This window comes from Lissotriton helveticus, chromosome 1_1 (assembly GCF_964261635.1).
Source record: "Lissotriton helveticus chromosome 1_1, aLisHel1.1, whole genome shotgun sequence".
NCBI lineage: Eukaryota > Metazoa > Chordata > Amphibia > Caudata > Salamandridae > Lissotriton > Lissotriton helveticus.
Window position 1 is genome coordinate 820528350 of NC_136057.1, and position 21271 is coordinate 820549620.

The following is a 21271-nucleotide window of genomic DNA, read 5'->3' on the forward strand; positions in this document are numbered from 1 at the left end:
GATTGGGAGGTATTATATGCAGGCTTGGATTCTATACATTCTTTGTAAGAAAGCTGGTTGTTAATTGGGGTGGAGGTGAGTCCACAATACGGCAATATAATGTCAAACTTCTCAGTGTAAAACATGGTTTGGATAATTTAATCTTGGGCTCCACCCACCCTATTATACTTGTGCTTAGGCAGGCAGGATTTCCGTCATGTTTGTGATGGAGTACCTATCAGCCAAACTCTAAATCGGACCCTTGGGGGCCGATTATGAGTCTGGTGGTTAAAGGACTGCCAAACTCTTAGGGGCGCTGTGGTCTCTTGACCGCCCTATTATGATGAAGACAGTGGGACCTTCATTGCCCGGCCACAGATGCCAGGGAACTGCTATTTCCTAGCGGTGTTCCTGCAATCTTTAGGTCACAATAGGCTTGGTGGAGCATATTACGAGTTCCTCTCTACCAGCAGTGTCATGGCGGTTCTTACTCCATGAACCCCACGGTGGAGAGGAAACAAAAACAGGGGGCCCTGCCTCCTCCACATGGGGATGCATGCAGGTGAGCACAACATGTGCCCTCGTGTATGCATGCACCACAGTACCTACACAAAAGGAATCAAGAGTCCATCTGTCCAACTGTTTTGGGCGCTCTCATTACAGGCCCATTTTAAGGGCACCCCCATGGGAACATTAAAAAAAGCCCATCAGACTGGAGAAAATTCCTTATCTGGCGGGCAGCCAGACCATGGCTTTGGTGGTGTTGTGGCGGGGCGGACTCTGCGGTGTACCACCAAAGTTGTAGTCAGGCCCTTAGTCTTGTACATGGCGCTCGTAATCCTCCAGCAGGTCTGAAGCGCATGAAGTTTCTTTGAAATTGGAAGTCTTTGCCTTCAGGTCTTGCTGACTCTCCAGAGGTCTTGGAAGTTCAGTAGTGTCCCAGCTTTTCCGAGGCTGTTGAATATTGGAGAAGTCCAGTTCTGCTCAGGTTTGCGCTGTGCAGCAGAGGAGATGCATTGGTTCTGTTGAATCCACAGATGGGTTGGCAGGGCACCTTCCGGCCCCCTTTCAAAGGTCCATGACTGGGGTGGCACCATTTGGAAGGATAGGACTCACAGTTGCAGAGTCCAGGTGCTTGTTACCAAAGGCTATGACTTGGAGTCACTCTGTTGGTTCTGGTTGCAGGTCCAGTCCTTCTTACCCAGGCAGAAGGGCAGAGTGGCAGCATATCAGCATAGCAGGGCAACAGTCCGTCAGGTCAACAGTGCAGTAGAGTGGCAGTCCTTTCAGCAGTACAGAAGTCCTTCTTCCTGGCAGAGTCTTCAACAGGTACAGAAGTGCATTGAGGAGTTGGTGTCTAAGGTCCAATATTTATACCTGATGCCTTCTTTGAAGTGGGAGAAGCTTCAAGAGGATTCCTTTTGAAGTGCACAGGTTTCCTGTCTCCCTTGCCCCGGGTCCAAAAAGGGAGAATGCAGCTCTTTGTGTGAAGGAGGGACACAGCCTATTGAGTGTAAGTTGGGCTGTGCCCGTCTCTACCTCCTCTCCTGCCAGAGATAGCCCATACAGGCACGCCTAAGCTATCTATTGTGTGTGGGTGTCTGGGAGGAATACACAAAGATCAACTGGCAACTACACGTAGTCATGAGACCCAGAGACAGGATGCAGGCACTGAATGGCTGAGGCAGGAAGGAAGGAAAAGGTCAATTTTTAAAAAGTGGTATTTTCTAAATTGTAATTTAAAATCCTATTTGACCATATATGTATGTGAATGTTTCATTACAATTCCAAAGATCAAACTTGAACTGTTTACCTGTTCTAATTTAGAGATCATCCTTACTAAATGTAATAAGGCAACCTCAATGTTGTACTATGGGAGAGGTAGGCCTTGAAATAGTGAATAAAAAGGAATATAAGAGTTTTTCACTATCAGGATAAATAAAACATATCAGTACATGTCTCATTTTTTTTAAACATTGCACCCACCTGTGGCTGTGGCTGTTTAGGGCCTACTCTAGGGGTGATGTATATATTAACTATGATGGTCTGTGCCTAGCAAAATGTTTTATGTTGGCAGTTTGAAATGGCAGTTCAAAACTGGATGCACCTGATGCAATGGTAGTTCAGAGACATTATTTAAGGGCTAACAACTAATTGTGTGGCACATCAGCGCTGAAGGCCCACTAGTAGCATTTTCATGTACAGACCCTGCATACAGGAAGTACCACTCAAGAAGGGACTTGAAAGTAAATTAAAGAGGCCATTTGGGAAGAAACAAATGTTACCATGTTTTGAGGAGTGAGCACACACACTTTAGCACTGGTTAGTTGTTGTAAAGTGCACAGATCCCTAAAGCTAAGAAAAACGAGATCAGAAAAATATGGAGGAGTAAGGCAAAACGTTTTTGGGGAAGACCACCCTAATCTGATAGGTCTAGAAGCATTGCACATGAGTGAGAATTGCAGAAATCAAATATCCAAATAGTCATCTAAAAGCTATAAATATATAGCAAATCCCAAAAATAGGTATGCTGACATTCTTAACTGTGATTGTACCTATTATTGCTATTATAAAAAGAAATACTGAAGGACTCTAAGGCATGCAAGAATCCTTCCCTATATTGGCAGCTAGGGAAGCTATTACTGTACAACTTGTAATAACCACTAAGTACAAACAGCTTATTGCCCACCTCTATAGACCAGTTACCAGATGGTCCAACAGTAGAGACATTTAATTGCATTAGAGAGGCTTGAGTAAAGATATACAAAAGGAATACAATGAATAACAAAGCAAAACAGGTGATTACTTTTGTCTTTTATATCTTTTTATTCTTTTTCACCATAAAATGTAAACAAAAGCGTGGCCTAGTGTTCTTTTTGGGTATCAGTGTGTCAGTACAACTAACCCTACTAGTCTTATCTGCCGCATTCTGTAAATCTTGTTCTTTGTATCCCCTAGCCTTGAACCTGGAGATGGTCTGGATAATATGCGATTCGAATGAGCAATTCTCACTGCAGTTTCCCCTAATTCTGATCATTCACATCTTCAAAGGGGATGGTTTGCTGGGAGCAAGGAGGATGTGCACTGTCTTGGTGTAGAATATCAATCACTGCTGTTTCCTTTCTGAACAGGGTGCTATGAACTGTATTGCCAGAAACTTACAGTTCTACATTCAAGAACTGGATTCTCAGATAGCACATTTTCAAGGTAAAGGTGACATATGGATTGTCATTGTGTTATCTGTTGTATGATTTCATCTGCATCCCTGTTCCAGTCCTGAAGATGATATTGCCATCTATATAGTGTCCCCAGTAATGGATCTCATTAGTTCAACTGTTTTGCAGTAACTGGGTCTCTCCAGATCCTTATTTTTGAAACTGTGATGCTATTTTGAAATTTTACTTTGTTAATTGAGTTTTATATAGCGCTGGCTAGACCCAATGGTATCCGAGCGCTTTACATGAGGTACAACAAAGTTACAAAATTACATCAGTTAACAGGTTACATAAGTTACTAGTAAAATATTTAAAGAGCATAGGAGATGAGATAAATGGAGCGTAAGAAGGGTAGGCAGTAGGGTGAATTGGTAGGAGGGAGATACGATGGTGAGACAAAGGAAAGTCTGCCCTAAGTCTGGCTGGGTAGGTGACGACCTAGGGGGAAGTCCATGGCCTATCTCCTCTTTAGCTATCAGGTAGCTCCACCGGACATCAGCCAAATAGCAAGGTCTCGGTTAAAAGAAAACATTTTAAAGAGCATAGGAAGATGAGATAACTGGAGCGTAGAAGGGTAGGAGGAAGGGTAAAAGGGTAGGAGGAGAATACAACTGAGAGACGAAGGAAAGTCTGCCCAAAATCAGGCTGGGTAGGTGATGGCCGAGGGGGAAATCCACAACCCATCTCCTCTTTAGCTAACAGGTAACTCCACCGGGCATCTGTCAGCTAGTTAGGTCTCAATGGTCGGAGGAAGATCCCAAAATTTATGTCATGATGGGTGAGCCAGATGGGGGAGGTAGGTGGGGGAGCCTCGCTGCTGTAAGCTCGATGTGCCAGTTCAAGTAGTCAGGTGTGGGTGGAGGAGCTTCTCTATTTGCTGCAGTCCGGTGAAGCGGGAAGGGGGTGGGTGGAGGAAGGGCTTCAAGAGTGAGGAATAGAAGGTAGGAGCCTAGTTGTTTAGTACGTTTGTGTGGAGGCCATGTCGAGGTCAGGCACCTGGGTATTTTGAGATCCCTCGACCACTGCATCTTGATGATTCTAGAGGACAGGGTAGACTACTTAGTAGTCTCTACAGATTCAATTGGCCCCATCAGTACCAGCATTATTAGAGATCTTACGTGGCTCGCACGGACGGCATGTTGTGGCCTCATGAGTAACAGATAGTGGCTATTTTAGGGCCAGGCAGGTCTCCTCAGGATCGCCTCCCCATTCTGTTTATTTTAATGTCAGAGGACCCCCTCACCTCCGATCCATTCCTCCGTGAGCACTTTATTCCTGTTGGCCCCCTCTGCTTGGAAGCCACTCCCCACATCAGCTGTTTCACACTCGCTGAGCCGCTACCATGGTACATGTCTCGGTGCTCTTCTCCGACAGCCTGGCTTTGATCTTTTCACCGCTGTCTGATGAGCGGGCTGCTTCTGTGCAGTTGGAGCACTTTGGGAAGCAATTTACAGCATGGGAATTCCCATCAGCGGGGTATTATGCGACGTCTTGAATAAAGTTTTGCCCGATCTTAGCCGCCATTTGCATTTTGGTAAAGGGTGAGATTGTGCTGGATGCGGTCAGACTGCGGGCATAGTCTAGATGTATAAAATGAAGACTGTAGGCAGTAATTGGTTCTGCTGCATGCCGCAATGACCACTAGCACTCACAAGTACTTTCAGCAGCCTGGAGCCGTGATGATATCTCCGGCAACAAGTTAGTCACAAACCGATTAACGAACAATCTTATTCCCCCTTCTACCCATAAATCCTGTCCACTGAAATCAATAAACACGGCTTCATTTTGAGTAAAGAAATCTGATACGCTTTCATCCCGTCAGTTTATCCCAATCCACCTTCCGGGGTGGGATTAAGGTGTGCATATATGTAATTATTCGGCCAGGAAGGGCCACAATCTCAGCTCTAGGTTTATCTCCAGGTTTTCTTTCCCCATCCCAGACTTTAAATTGTAAACTTGTAAACTTGTAAACTTGGGGATTTGTAGAGCGCAGTTGATGCCCGAGGGCGTCCAAGCGCTAGGGAAACGTGAACCTACAGGGCACAGGAGGGGGAGAAAGAGATAGCGGATTAGCAGGCAGCTGTGAAGAGATGGGTCTTCAGTTGTTTTCGGAACATAGTAAGGCTCTGGGTGGCTCTAAGATGGAAAGGTAGAGCATTCCAGGCCTTAGCTGCGTTGTACGTAAATTGCTCCCACGTCCCCCCTAACTCGTTAGCGTGAGGTTGGTCATGTACCTGGCGCCACACATCAACTGGAACCAACAGTCCAAAAAATAATTCTATGTCAGCCAAAGTCAACACAGCTGAAGAAGCCGCTTCAGTGAGCTCTTTGTAATAGGCGGTGGGATTTTTAAGCAAGTCAGTTAAATGAGACTTTAAGGAAAGGACCTCACTTATCTTCCTAGGAGTATATACCCACTGTTCATGAAAACGGGCTTCAATACGGACCTGGATGACCTGGTTGGCATTATCTTTAAGTTCCGGGATTACGGGATGGTAAATGGGATGGACTTCTCGCATGGGATACTGAGAATGCCATGTTGGACATTTTGTAAATAATCTTAACCGATATCGCTAAATGGTGACCAGGTTCCCATATACATGTTCCTGTCCTAGTTCAAACTTATGGGCCGGTCCACTATATCATATAGAACCTGCAGAGCCCTCCCATCCTCGAAACATTGTTCCCATAAAGAAATCAGCCGATTAGCTATAGTTTCTAGCGCATATTGCTGCATAACCAGTTTGTAATCCTTCATAGTTCCCCAAATATCCTCAATAGTGTAAATAGCATTCCACACCTACTGAGACGCCTGATCTATCACCATTTGCTTTTCCTTACATCCGACAACAGCATGTGTATATAATCGTCGAACGCCCCCTGTCCCAAAAGCATGGGAGGGGGTCGAATCTATCCTGGCAGGTGTTGAAGTGGCCAAGCCACAGAAGACGAAGGAGAGGTCAATGTCATTGGGCACATGACAGAGGTCAATGAGTCATCTGTCAATAAAGCAGCCATCGTAGAGGAAGGAGTAAAAACGGTCCCTGTCGCCATAGTAGTGGCAGGGGTCACAGTGGCCGTCGATAACACGACAGGTGTGCCGGGGGCACTGGCCAAAGGAATCGCAGGATACACCCATTGCGGAGCATAAGGGGGTGGAGGACGCGTATCTAATAAGTCTTCCATTTCATTCTCCGCCTCAGGTCGAGCTATGTAACTTTTATCAGCCTGTAATGCGAACTGTCTATGTAAACATTCTAACTTTTTCTCAGTTTATTTTTTTCATCATATGCTATAGCCTTTTGAGTAATGGTCTGACCATTCTGTATTTTTAATAATTTCTCTTCCCTAATTCGGTGACGTTTTGCTTCTTTTTGCCATAATCGCAAGGAATCAAACATTCCCTGCCGACTTCTTTTAGAGAACAAACGATCCTGTAAATACTGTATTTTCTTTTCATCAAAAGACCCAGTAACGGGCTATTGTAGTTCTTCATTATACTTGGTATATTTGTGCCATAGATTGCTAAATAAAATGGGCGTAAGGCCATGTTTTACATACATATGAAAATTTGGACTGCCTTCCGGTGGGGCAGGCTGACTTTCATCTAATCGTGTACTTTTCCGCCGACAACAACATCCAAAACATATTTTACTAAAATACGACATTTTTAAGTGATTACTCGTCACACTTCATCACAAACAATCAGAACATGGCCATGTTTCATTCACCCTCAATTTTCGTCGTCTTTACACCCACCATACACACAAGTTTAAGCACACAACCTTTCACAATTAGGGAAAATAGTAAAAGATGGTTTGAATGTGCACCTAGATGGCCTGCATATCAGTTAAGCAACATAAGGTTAGGGGGTAAGACGATCCCTATCGTAATACACTGTCATGAAAAGAAGAAATGTAGGGTTGCTTTTTAAAGAGCTTTAAAGGCATTACATCAAACCTGTATCCATCCTTACTTGCTTCGTCAAGGGACTATGTCCAGAAACATGCCTACTTGATTTGCCATAATCCTACATTTTAGCGGGGCTAGCGCTGAATGGCATCTAAAACGAGGGTTGCTATCATCACTTGACAGTATCATGATCACATCATAAATGGACGTAAGTTTGTGTTGTTATTGATGATTAGTAGGGCTGGGCAGAATTTCGGTAATCGCGTTGCGCAAATCTCTGCAAAAGCGCCAGAAATCTCCACAAATACACGGGAATATCGCGAACACGCAGAAGTGCTTGCCCCGCCTGTTTGCGATGTTTTTTGCGTGCTCGCATTGGAAATGTGTCGCCAACTTGGCCATGCGGTAGCCAATGGGCCCAGTCATCTTGTTTTCACTTGTCCAGCCCGTACACGATGCCTATTTCCTGTTCCGAGTCACGTATTGCATATCAGATAGTGTAGGGCTAAAAATTACTATTCTAACTCCCGTGATTGCAACAGTAGGGTAAGTGTCAGATAGTGTAAGAGTACTATGCATTGTAATGGTATGCATTGTAATGACTTGCGATGTAATGTCTGCATTGTAGTGACATGCATTGTAATGACATGCTTTGTAGTGACATGCAATGTAATGGCTGCGTTGTAATGACATGCGATGTAAAGGATGTTGCGATGTAATGACTGCTATGTAAAGGTAGTGTGATGTAATGCCTGCATTGTAAAGGTTGTTTTCCGCTCTAACCATAGCTCCTTGCCTAATTTCTGAACAATCCTGGTTGCTAATTTTAATATTTTTAATTGGCTAGCACACCCGCTGATTAGCAGACCGGAATAGGGGAGGGTAAAAACTTGCAAGGGCTCAAACAAGTAGCAGGTATATAAAGGCCCCTGCCCACCCTTGAAGTGACTGACCTGGAGGGGGATTTCCTTGGATGCTATGCTGCTGCTCACTGAGATGTTCCATTGCATGTAATTTGCATTGACACAAGAGCAGCATCTGTGGACAAACTAGCCTCCACATATGGTCCAAGTAAAAAATGCACAGGGCACCGATCCTTCCATGGCCTTGCTCCCCGCAAGAGCACAGAGACACCAGGTGCATCCAGTGGATGCTTTCCACATGTCTGGTAAGTTTTTCTGCTGACATCACAAACCTGGTTGTGCCTTAAAAAATACAACTACCTTTTTAAAAACAAGATTGGGAGGTATTATATGCAGGCTTGGATTCTATACATTCTTTGTAAGAAAGCTGGTTGTTAATTGGGGTGGAGGTGAGTCCACAATACGGCAATATAATGTCAAACTTCTCAGTGTAAAACATGGTTTGGATAATTTAATCTTGGGCTCCACCCACCCTATTATACTTGTGCTTAGGCAGGCAGGATTTCCGTCATGTTTGTGATGGAGTACCTATCAGCCAAACTCTAAATCGGACCCTTGGGGGCCGATTATGAGTCTGGTGGTTAAAGGACTGCCAAACTCTTAGGGGCGCTGTGGTCTCTTGACCGCCCTATTATGATGAAGACAGTGGGACCTTCATTGCCCGGCCACAGATGCCAGGGAACTGCTATTTCCTAGCGGTGTTCCTGCAATCTTTAGGTCACAATAGGCTTGGTGGAGCATATTACGAGTTCCTCTCTACCAGCAGTGTCATGGCGGTTCTTACTCCATGAACCCCACGGTGGAGAGGAAACAAAAACAGGGGGCCCTGCCTCCTCCACATGGGGATGCATGCAGGTGAGCACAACATGTGCCCTCGTGTATGCATGCACCACAGTACCTACACAAAAGGAATCAAGAGTCCATCTGTCCAACTGTTTTGGGCGCTCTCATTACAGGCCCATTTTCAGGGCACCCCCATGGGAACATTAAAAAAAGCCCATCAGACTGGAGAAAATTCCTTATCTGGCGGGCAGCCAGACCATGGCTTTGGTGGTGTTGTGGCGGGGCGGACTCTGCGGTGTACCACCAAAGTTGTAGTCAGGCCCTTAGTCTTGTGCATGGCGCTCGTAATCCTCCAGCAGGTCTGAAGCGCATGAAGTTTCTTTGAAATTGGAAGTCTTTGCCTTCAGGTCTTGCTGACTCTCCAGAGGTCTTGGAAGTTCAGTAGTGTCCCAGCTTTTCCGAGGCTGTTGAATATTGGAGAAGTCCAGTTCTGCTCAGGTTTGCGCTGTGCAGCAGAGGAGATGCATTGGTTCTGTTGAATCCACAGATGGGTTGGCAGGGCACCTTCCGGCCCCCTTTCAAAGGTCCATGACTGGGGTGGCACCATTTGGAAGGATAGGACTCACAGTTGCAGAGTCCAGGTGCTTGTTACCAAAGGCTATGACTTGGAGTCACTCTGTTGGTTCTGGTTGCAGGTCCAGTCCTTCTTACCCAGGCAGAAGGGCAGAGTGGCAGCATATCAGCATAGCAGGGCAACAGTCCGTCAGGTCAACAGTGCAGTAGAGTGGCAGTCCTTTCAGCAGTACAGAAGTCCTTCTTCCTGGCAGAGTCTTCAACAGGTACAGAAGTGCATTGAGGAGTTGGTGTCTAAGGTCCAATATTTATACCTGATGCCTTCTTTGAAGTGGGAAAAGCTTCAAGAGGATTCCTTTTGAAGTGCACAGGTTTCCTGTCTCCCTTGCCCCGGGTCCAAAAAGGGAGAATGCAGCTCTTTGTGTGAAGGAGGGACACAGCCTATTGAGTGTAAGTTGGGCTGTGCCCGTCTCTACCTCCTCTCCTGCCAGAGATAGCCCATACAGGCACGCCTAAGCTATCTATTGTGTGTGGGTGTCTGGGAGGAATACACAAAGATCAACTGGCAACTACACGTAGTCATGTGACCCAGAGACAGGATGCAGGCACTGAATGGCTGAGGCAGGAAGGAAGGAAAAGGTCAATTTTTAAAAAGTGGTATTTTCTAAATTGTAATTTAAAATCCTATTTGACCATATATGTATGTGAATGTTTCATTACAATTCCAAAGATCAAACTTGAACTGTTTACCTGTTCTAATTTAGAGATCATCCTTACTAAATGTAATAAGGCAACCTCAATGTTGTACTATGGGAGAGGTAGGCCTTGAAATAGTGAATAAAAAGGAATATAAGAGTTTTTCACTATCAGGATAAATAAAACATATCAGTACATGTCTCATTTTTTTTTAACATTGCACCCACCTGTGGCTGTGGCTGTTTAGGGCCTACTCTAGGGGTGATGTATATATTAACTATGATGGTCTGTGCCTAGCAAAATGTTTTATGTTGGCAGTTTGAAATGGCAGTTCAAAACTGGATGCACCTGATGCAATGGTAGTTCAGAGACATTATTTAAGGGCTAACAACTAATTGTGTGGCACATCAGCGCTGAAGGCCCACTAGTAGCATTTTCATGTACAGACCCTGCATACAGGAAGTACCACTCAAGAAGGGACTTGAAAGTAAATTAAAGAGGCCATTTGGGAAGAAACAAATGTTACCATGTTTTGAGGAGTGAGCACACACACTTTAGCACTGGTTAGTTGTTGTAAAGTGCACAGATCCCTAAAGCTAAGAAAAACGAGATCAGAAAAATATGGAGGAGTAAGGCAAAACGTTTTTGGGGAAGACCACCCTAATCTGATAGGTCTAGAAGCATTGCACATGAGTGAGAATTGCAGAAATCAAATATCCAAATAGTCATCTAAAAGCTATAAATATATAGCAAATCCCAAAAATAGGTATGCTGACATTCTTAACTGTGATTGTACCTATTATTGCTATTATAAAAAGAAATACTGAAGGACTCTAAGGCGTGCAAGAATCCTTCCCTATATTGGCAGCTAGGGAAGCTATTACTGTACAACTTGTAATAACCACTAAGTACAAACAGCTTATTGCCCACCTCTATAGACCAGTTAACAGATGGTCCAACAGTAGAGACATTTAATTGCATTAGAGAGGCTTGAGTAAAGATATACAAAAGGAATACAATGAATAACAAAGCAAAACAGGTGATTACTTTTGTCTTTTATATCTTTTTATTCTTTTTCACCATAAAATGTAAACAAAAGCGTGGCCTAGTGTTCTTTTTGGGTATCAGTGTGTCAGTACAACTAACCCTACTAGTCTTATCTGCCGCATTCTGTAAATCTTGTTCTTTGTATCCCCTAGCCTTGAACCTGGAGATGGTCTGGATAATATGCGATTCGAATGAGCAATTCTCACTGCAGTTTCCCCTAATTCTGATCATTCACATCTTCAAAGGGGATGGTTTGCTGGGAGCAAGGAGGATGTGCACTGTCTTGGTGTAGAATATCAATCACTGCTGTTTCCTTTCTGAACAGGGTGCTATGAACTGTATTGCCAGAAACTTACAGTTCTACATTCAAGAACTGGATTCTCAGATAGCACATTTTCAAGGTAAAGGTGACATATGGATTGTCATTGTGTTATCTGTTGTATGATTTCATCTGCCTCCCTGTTCCAGTCCTGAAGATGATATTGCCATCTATATAGTGTCCCCAGTAATGGATCTCATTAGTTCAACTGTTTTGCAGTAACTGGGTCTCTCCAGATCCTTATTTTTGAAACTGTGATGCTATTTTGAAATTTTACTTTGTTAATTGAGTTTTATATAGCGCTGGCTAGACCCAATGGTATCCGAGCGCTTTACATGAGGTACAACAAAGTTACAAAATTACATCAGTTAACAGGTTACATAAGTTACTAGTAAAATATTTAAAGAGCATAGGAGATGAGATAAATGGAGCGTAAGAAGGGTAGGCAGTAGGGTGAATTGGTAGGAGGGAGATACGATGGTGAGACAAAGGAAAGTCTGCCCTAAGTCTGGCTGGGTAGGTGACGACCTAGGGGGAAGTCCATGGCCTATCTCCTCTTTAGCTATCAGGTAGCTCCACCGGACATCAGCCAAATAGCAAGGTCTCGGTTAAAAGAAAACATTTTAAAGAGCATAGGAAGATGAGATAACTGGAGCGTAGAAGGGTAGGAGGAAGGGTAAAAGGGTAGGAGGAGAATACAACTGAGAGACGAAGGAAAGTCTGCCCAAAATCAGGCTGGGTAGGTGATGGCCGAGGGGGAAATCCACAACCCATCTCCTCTTTAGCTAACAGGTAACTCCACCGGGCATCTGTCAGCTAGTTAGGTCTCAATGGTCGGAGGAAGATCCCAAAATTTATGTCATGATGGGTGAGCCAGATGGGGGAGGTAGGTGGGGGAGCCTCGCTGCTGTAAGCTCGATGTGCCAGTTCAAGTAGTCAGGTGTGGGTGGAGGAGCTTCTCTATTTGCTGCAGTCCGGTGAAGCGGGAAGGGGGTGGGTGGAGGAAGGGCTTCAAGAGTGAGGAATAGAAGGTAGGAGCCTAGTTGTTTAGTACGTTTGTGTGGAGGCCATGTCGAGGTCAGGCACCTGGGTATTTTGAGATCCCTCGACCACTGCATCTTGATGATTCTAGAGGACAGGGTAGACTACTTAGTAGTCTCTACAGATTCAATTGGCCCCATCAGTACCAGCATTATTAGAGATCTTACGTGGCTCGCACGGACGGCATGTTGTGGCCTCATGAGTAACAGATAGTGGCTATTTTAGGGCCAGGCAGGTCTCCTCAGGATCGCCTCCCCATTCTGTTTATTTTAATGTCAGAGGACCCCCTCACCTCCGATCCATTCCTCCGTGAGCACTTTATTCCTGTTGGCCCCCTCTGCTTGGAAGCCACTCCCCACATCAGCTGTTTCACACTCGCTGAGCCGCTACCATGGTACATGTCTCGGTGCTCTTCTCCGAAAGCCTGGCTTTGATCTTTTCACCGCTGTCTGATGAGCGGGCTGCTTCTGTGCAGTTGGAGCACTTTGGGAAGCAATTTACAGCATGGGAATTCCCATCAGCGGGGTATTATGCGACGTCTTGAATAAAGTTTTGCCCGATCTTAGCCGCCATTTGCATTTTGGTAAAGGGTGAGATTGTGCTGGATGCGGTCAGACTGCGGGCATAGTCTAGATGTATAAAATGAAGACTGTAGGCAGTAATTGGTTCTGCTGCATGCCGCAATGACCACTAGCACTCACACTGCAGTAGGAGGTAGGTCAGCAAGTGGATCATGTCAGCGCCACCATTCTGCTGCGATCGCAGAAGAAGGTGGCCACCATCTTCAACTTTGTTATCATGGCACCTGTTGAAGTGTTACCTGATAAAACTTAAAAATGTATTTCATTGCAATTACTGCAGATTGAAAGGGAAGATCAAGGGCGAAACTCTAGATCAAGTTTTGCTATTTTTAAACTTCTTTTATTGCAATGCGGCCTTAAATACTTGAAAGGGAATTCCAAGTGAGGAACGGTTGGCAGATTGGGCGGTCATCTTAGCATGCTGCTCGAATCAAACAGTTAGTGCTCCAGAGGTTACTCACACTGGCCACCTGCTCCCGTCCCTTTTATTTAAGCAAGGTCGTGAAAAGGGTGGACTGGCTGTTTTGCAGTAACTGGGCCTACCCAGAACCTTATTTTTTAAAATGTGCTGCTATTTTAAATTTTACTTTGTCATCATTGCCACCTGTTGAAGTATTGCCTGATAAAACATCGAAACGTATTTCATAGCATTTGCAGCCGATGGAAAGGGAAGATCAAGGACGAAACTCTGTATGAAGTGTTGCTATTTTTATAATTGTTCTATTGCAATTTGGGCTGAAATACGTAAAAGAAAATTCCAAGCGGGGACTTTTTGGCCAATTCAGTGGCCATCTTAGCTAGCCACTAGAATTGAGCGGTTAGTGCGCAAGCGCTTACTCGCACTGGCCACTGGCTTCTGGCTTGCTTATTTAAGCCCAAACTTGTTTCCGACCCTCACAACAGGTGCACTACTAGTGCACTACTAGTGTGCCTAAGGCATACCTAGGGTCCGTGCCAGAATGGGGCCAGAGGCCAGGAACACTGCCCCTCTGTCAGCAGATGGGCTTACTTATTCTGCTTCCTTACTATATACCCTCTGCCCCTCACACATCTGAAGGATGTTGTTCATCACTTTACTTATCTTCAGGGAAGAGAAATTGCTTGCACTACCCCTTCTGGATAGCCTACCCCACACTAAGTCTCCAGCCTGTTCTAACGGGCTCTCTGGGCGCCCTAGAGATAATATCAGGCATTCACATAGCCACAATAGCACTACAAAGAAACCTAATCAATCGTGTTTTAGATTTTTTTGATTTCAACTGTTGTTCATTGGTGAAACACCGAGTGGACATTTTTCTTTTCTTATTTGATCATAGCCCTGGTGCCAAATTCCTAATGGAAACCTGGCTTAATGACACCTCAGTGCAGGACAGTATCACAACCCTCTCCTCAGAATACCACATTTTATACATAGCTCACAGAAATAGAAAGGGTTGTGGCATTGCAATTATCTACAAACATAGGTTTGCTTGTAAAATTGACAAGGTTACTCTCCTGGATTGTGAAGCATTCCTCTTCTCGATATCTCTGACGAAGAAGTTCACGATGTCTGAAGCATTAATTTATTGTCAACCAGATACTTCTAGTAACTAGTGTGCTTGTATCTCTGAAAGCCTCTCTCCTGCAATATTTAAATATGTTAACTTCACCATTCTGGGGGATCTCACTATCTGGACAATTAAACTTTTCGTACTGCTATCTCTCTGATCGAAGACCTTATGTCCCTGGATATCCAGCTACTTAATAATTTTCCAACTAACACAGCCGGACATTTGCTAGGTCCAGTGTTCACCAATTTGAGGACCATGAAATCACACTGTGCTTTACCTACAAAATGGTCCAATCATTTTGCAGTCCCTTTTCACTTCTCATAGACATAAGTCCACAGATTCATGCGTTTCACCCAGTCTCCTCTAGTAGGAGCTGGTCAAAGCTGGATGCTTGAGGACAACAATTACGTGGAGTGAGAAGTATGTGTAAGGTTCTACCCTCAGCTTCCCTTTTCATATATAACACTACTAGAGGAGGGTTATCTTTTTTTGCTGGATCCTATTACTATCCACAAGATAGAATGTTGCGTTTGCGTTTTCACAATCTCACTCTGGTGTAGGATTGCTCACCCAGGTAAATCAGTGAAAATCACTGTCCCTTGTGTGATATATTTTAGGGTCGGGACCTCACCCACAGGTACCACCTATGACCTGTTTCATTATCAGACCCTTGTCCTGTTCAGCTAGGGGGCCCTATTAGGATGGCGGGCGGACCCAGGTCCACCCGCCACCTAGCGGGTTTTCCATGTCAGGCAGGCAGTCCAGCTCCCCTGATCATGATATGACTGCCACTGCTGCAGTCGCATCTGGTATTTTTGCATTGCAGTGGGTGCTGCTGGCTGCAGCGGCAATGGTAAAATGCCATGTTTTGCATTTCCATGCACAACAAGTTAGGCACTGTGCGGTGCCTGACACCTTGTACATGGACATGCAGGGGGTACCATGGGTACCCCCCAAGTGCACCCCCCAAGTTCATCCCCCTAGCCCCCCTGCTGGGGGCCTGCAACGGGCCCCCAAAGCAAATCCCAGCCAGCCTTTCCGTGGCGGACTTGAAACCCATACATCATAATATGGATGGCGGTGCCTACATGTGCCCCAGCTCTGCCCGGTCGGCAATCATAACAATTGCCGACCGGCGGAAACGCGGCGGATGAACTTTCCATCCGCCGGGATACCCACCGCCGTTGCAATCTGGTGGTGGGTAAATCACGTGACAATGGTGTGCCGACGGTGGCGATTGTTATGCCATCCTAATCACCCCCCCTAGTGTTGAGGGGTGGGCTTAATACATTTGTAAGTGGGGTTCTTTGGGTATGTGGTTTTAGAGATTGTGAGAAGAAATTAAAATTGCCTGCCGGATACTGCTACTTTTTTAATGGTTGGTCCATTGGCAAGGTTAAAAACAGTGCAATGTCATAGGAGAGTAGTGACTCTATACATCTGAGGTTGACATGTTTCAGCCATAAGACTCACCCATATGGGTCAGTCGACTTTCTTCAAGACCTTATTTTTATTCTAAATCCTATAAGAGTAACTGGGCTATATCCCGTGTATATCCGTCTTTTTTGTAAAACATTTTAAGAAAGGCATGCATGCAAATTATACAGACCAGTATTTTAAACTTGTTTCTTTTGTCATTGGTCTGAGTTGGCCTATTTAGTCAGTAAGGCTTCATAGGTTAACCGGGGGGGCACTTCTTATAGTCACATTTTCCTCAAAGGACAGCACCTGCATCTTCATCTATTCGGCTCCACGCTCCCGGTATCAAAAACTGGATGTCCCCTTATGGAATGCTATTTTAAAAGCCAATCCCAATTTGCTGGGTAAATTAGTGGCACTAGATACACTCAAAAGAGATACCTGGCTCAGGTCCTCACTGGACACTTTAATTCCCATCTCAAATAAAAAGCACCTTAGAAATCTCACCCTGGCCCCATTGTATAATGATGCCTTGTATGAAAAGTCATACAAACAGCTGGAAAGAGTGTCGTGCAAATTGTATAGTATTAAGTAAAAGGACAATTATAAAACTGCTTTGAAGTCCTGACAAAAAAACCTGTTGTGTAACCAGAGCCTTGTTCTATATGAGCAAAATTGCCACAACTCAAAACTGCCCTAAGACTCTTTTCCTAGTAGACAAACCCATCTCACAAACCACAGTCTCACACTTGTAACACCCTTCTCACAACTCCAGTGCTATGAAATAGCTGACTTTTTCATTAAAAAAAGTAGAAGACAACCAGGCTACTTTCTCTGTCACAGCAGAGGCTAACAGCCAATAGATGTGCCTTCTTGTGGGGCCACCTTGGCATCTAATAAACCAGGAACTCCACTGAATCCCTGCCCATCGACAGTACTTGATAAGCTCTCTTATTCTGCTCTTGAACAGCTTAACCAACTAATAAACCTATCACCCCTTTATTAAAAAAAACAAAAACAATTTAGATCCATTCATTTGGTCAAATTACAAACCTATATCTCTGTTACCCATCTTTACTAAAGTTTTAGAGTAACATGTGAACCAACAACTTAAGGGTGTGCAGAACTTAATGGCCTACTCCTCACTTCGCACTCTGGATTTCGAGCAGGCTATAGCACTGAATCAGCTCTCCTTGGTGTTACCAAGTTCTTTAGACATCCACTGGACAATGATAGAGCCACTACACTGATTTCGTTAGACCTCAGTGCAGCATTTGACAGTGTAAATCACATCACACTCCTACAACGATTACGGGGAATGGGAAATACAGGACACTGTCCTATCTTGTCTAAAATCCTTACTGCATGACTGTACCTTCCAGGTTCACATAACCATCACAGCTCAAAATTTCACCACTTAGCCTCAGGCATGCCTCATGGATCCATCTTGAGACCATTTCTCTTCAACTTATATATTAGGCCATTAGCAGATTTAGAGGTAAACTGTGACCTCACACTTTCGTATATGTGGATGATGCCCAAATTGTAGTATCTCTTTCATCCAAGGACAATCAGAATGAGAAGGCCCTTACCTCTTGATTCACCCACCTCTCATCATGGATGAGTGCCAGCTCCCTGAAACGAAACAGACAAGACTGAGGTCCTTTGGATGAACAACATGTGGCCTGACATCATTGGCAATCTCCCCAGCCCAGTCCAGGTCATAAGAAACCTTGGTGTTTGGCTGGATGACACACTTACCATGAGCCATCAAATCAACAAGATGGCAGCTACTTGTTTTGTTGTCCTAAAATGGCTCAGGAAGATTCTTTACTGTCTCCATACTTCTGCCCAGAGAACCATAGTCCAGGATCTTATTGTTTCTAGGCTGGACTGCAGGAATGTCTTCTACCTGGGGGCAACAAAAACATTACTTAAATACCTCCAGATATTGCAAATTACAGCTGTGTGTCTCTATCTATATCCTCCTATATTCACCTCCACTGACAGTATGATACAGAACTTACATTGGTTACCTATCAAGCGACATGTGCAATTCAAACACATGTCCTCTCGATCTTAGATCCTTGTTGTCCTTGTATTCACCCACAATCTCATTGCAGTCATCTTAGCCTCGCCATAATACCCAAAATTAGAAAATCCCACCAAAGAGGCAGAGTGTTCTCTTTTCTTGGACATAGGCTCTGGAATGATCTGCATCTAACATTGAGAGAGTGTTTCGGAAATCTCTAAAAACCTGGCTGTTTAAATCCCTGGAACTTTCCTAATTCTGCTCCTTCTTAGATTGCACTCTGGTCTGACCCATAATCCATACTGAGCCTAGCTCTGTCAAGCCTTTTTTAGGTAGCCATGCACTTTTCAAAACATGTATATTTATACATTTGTAGCCCAGGGGCCCATGCGTGAACACGTTTGATCCATCTCAAGAACACATTTGAAAAGGACAGGGCACATTTTGACCCCACAACCATGATCTGTTGCTGCTGGAACCAATTCGTGTCATAGAGGAAGAAGTTATTGCTGAGGATCATGTCCCTGACAAGAATCCAATTTTTGGATGTAGAACTGAAGATTTCTGGAAATACACTTCACTTCAGAGTACTCGTCAGAAAATAAATGGTGGGGAATAGTATAGTATTCTTCATCCACCTTGCACTAAGCGATCTATCCCCTTCAGAAAAATTATCAGAATGAGGGAAAACTGCAGGGAGGATGGCACTTTCAAACAGCATATTAGCCAGGCAATCTCTCAGCTCAAAGCTAGGGGACACAAAGAACAAAACTCACAGAATGCGGCAGACAAGGCTAGAAGGGTTAGCCTTAGTGACACACTAAACCCCAAAAAGAACACTGGGAATGGTTTTGCGTATACTGAAAGTGTATAAGAATGAAAAGATATAAAACACCAAAGGAATTATCTGTTTTGCTTTGTTGTTCGATTGACCTCTTTTTTTGTGTATACTTTACTCATGTTCCTTTTCTAATGTAGTTAAATGTCTCAAATGTTAGACAATCTGGTAGCTAGTCTATATAGGTAGGCAATAAGCTGATTGTACTTGCTGGTAATTACAAATGGTGCAGTAATAGTTTCCCTAGCTGCCAGTATTTGTTCAGAATTTGTATAGCTTTACTCACACACCTGTACTACATTACATAAATTCAAAGATGAGCTTTGACAATGAGAGAGAAGAGTTGGCAAGGGATTTATTTGACACTGACAGCAGAAACTATGGTGCCATACTAGTGGTTGCTATAAGCAAGGAGTGCCTAAGGTCCAAATTAATTAAATTAGTCAAACTCAGGAGAAATTAGTTATCTAAATGGTGGGCAGGGTTACCCGTGAAAGATACCTGGTGAATAAAAAACTCCCATGAGGCTTGGAAATTCTCCCTTTTCCCAATTTTGATGATTGGACCCAGACCTTTTGCAAGAGTGGGAGTAGAACCTCCACAATTCACTCCAATGTACTATGGTATTTTCTCTTACTTGCCCATTGATGTTTTCAAATTGGGACATGATGTCAAGTTTTGTTTTCATCTCCAGAAAACCACCAACTAATGGAAGACCAACACTGTCAAACCTATCTGTTGCCCAACTTAAGGACATCTCAACAGTGCTGTCGCTAGGTACTGATTATGAGCTTACTATTGCTGATCTGGCCTATGATCCTGATAGTGCACAAGACTACACATGCAACAGTGGACTGAAGTAACATAGCACATTCATTCCACAGGGAGCATACCTTTATGTTTAAATCTTTTTATTATTATTGGTTTAAGTAACCGATCTTTGCTTATTCTTATACATAGATATCTTCTACATCTTATTACTATACATACTCACATTCGCTTTATATACATCATAGTTCTTTGACATTCCTTTCCTTATGTTACCATTCCAATGCCAGCTTTCATGCAAATGTTTTCTCTCCCAAAATATATAATCTTCATTGTATTGCTAATCCAGACTCTTTAGAACAAACCAACAGGTTACAAACCATTCAAGCTAAACCCCCTCCCCTACCGGCAACCTTATTACCTCCCCTACTGGTTTCTTCAAGAGCTCAAGGGTTTCCCATTCTGGGTGCTTGGAGGGTTTTGGGCTGCTAACTCTGAATCCATTCGGCGTAACACATGGAGATATCTTGGCACGTGATTTTGTTAACCTCTGTCAACAAAAGGGGGAGAAATGGTTTCCAGAACTTTTGAAATGCAGCCTCGGAATTAGTCAAGGAGGCGCTGATGCGTTCCATTCCTAAAATATACCCTACCCTGTTTAGCCAGCCTACATATTTGGGTGTTGTTTGTGTCCCCCAAGGTGTTCGAATATTTTGGAGAGCTGCCCCCAAGACAAGCCCCCTCTGTTTTCCCCTACAGCTTTTGAGTGGGTATATTAGTAGGTTATGTAGGCTTAGCACCACATACTCTGGTAGTCTTGAAATCTGTGTGTAAAGTGTTGATCTATGTCGTTCAGAAATTCTGAACCTATAAGTCGTCAGAGTCTGAAATTCTCACAACAGGTGAACAAGAGTACCCTCCTCCCAATATCCCCACCAACTTGTAGGACTCCGATCCGGATTGCGCCTATTGATGAACAGAAGTAAAATACCAGTACATGGCTATTTTAGTAGCTGTCTCAATACTGGCAACATTACACTCTGTATGCTTTGCTCTATAATAGATTCCACCCCACTCCTTTTTCGATAAATCTCTTCCAAGTTCTTTTGCCCATCTTTTCTGGCTAGATGTGGGTTTCGCTGTGGCCGGCTGCCTAAGCACAGCATACAGTTCAAGGATCAACCCCTTACCATTCTGTTTGAGGATCAACCATTTTTTATACTGCATCAGTTTGTGGCTAACTTGTGGTCGTATACCGGGTTGGAGGATCCAGTGCCATAGCTGCAAATAGAGCAACCTTTCCGTTTCCGGAGTCCCGTAGTCCTACCATATCTGCAGAAATGGGATTATGCCCTCTGTATCAAACAGATGCCCTGCTGATCGGCATGGTGTGTCATACCAAGCTGTGAATGCCTTGTCCTGCATTCCTGGAGCGAACTTTCCATTCCCGAAAAGAGGCGTCTTGGGTGAGGGAAACGTTGTGAGCCCCCTTTAAGTGTCCACCCTCTCCCATACTTTCATCACAGATTTTGTTATGGTGACCTCTATAGACTTTGGGGTCAGTTTGATTTCTTTAAAAAGGGGACCTTCCATAA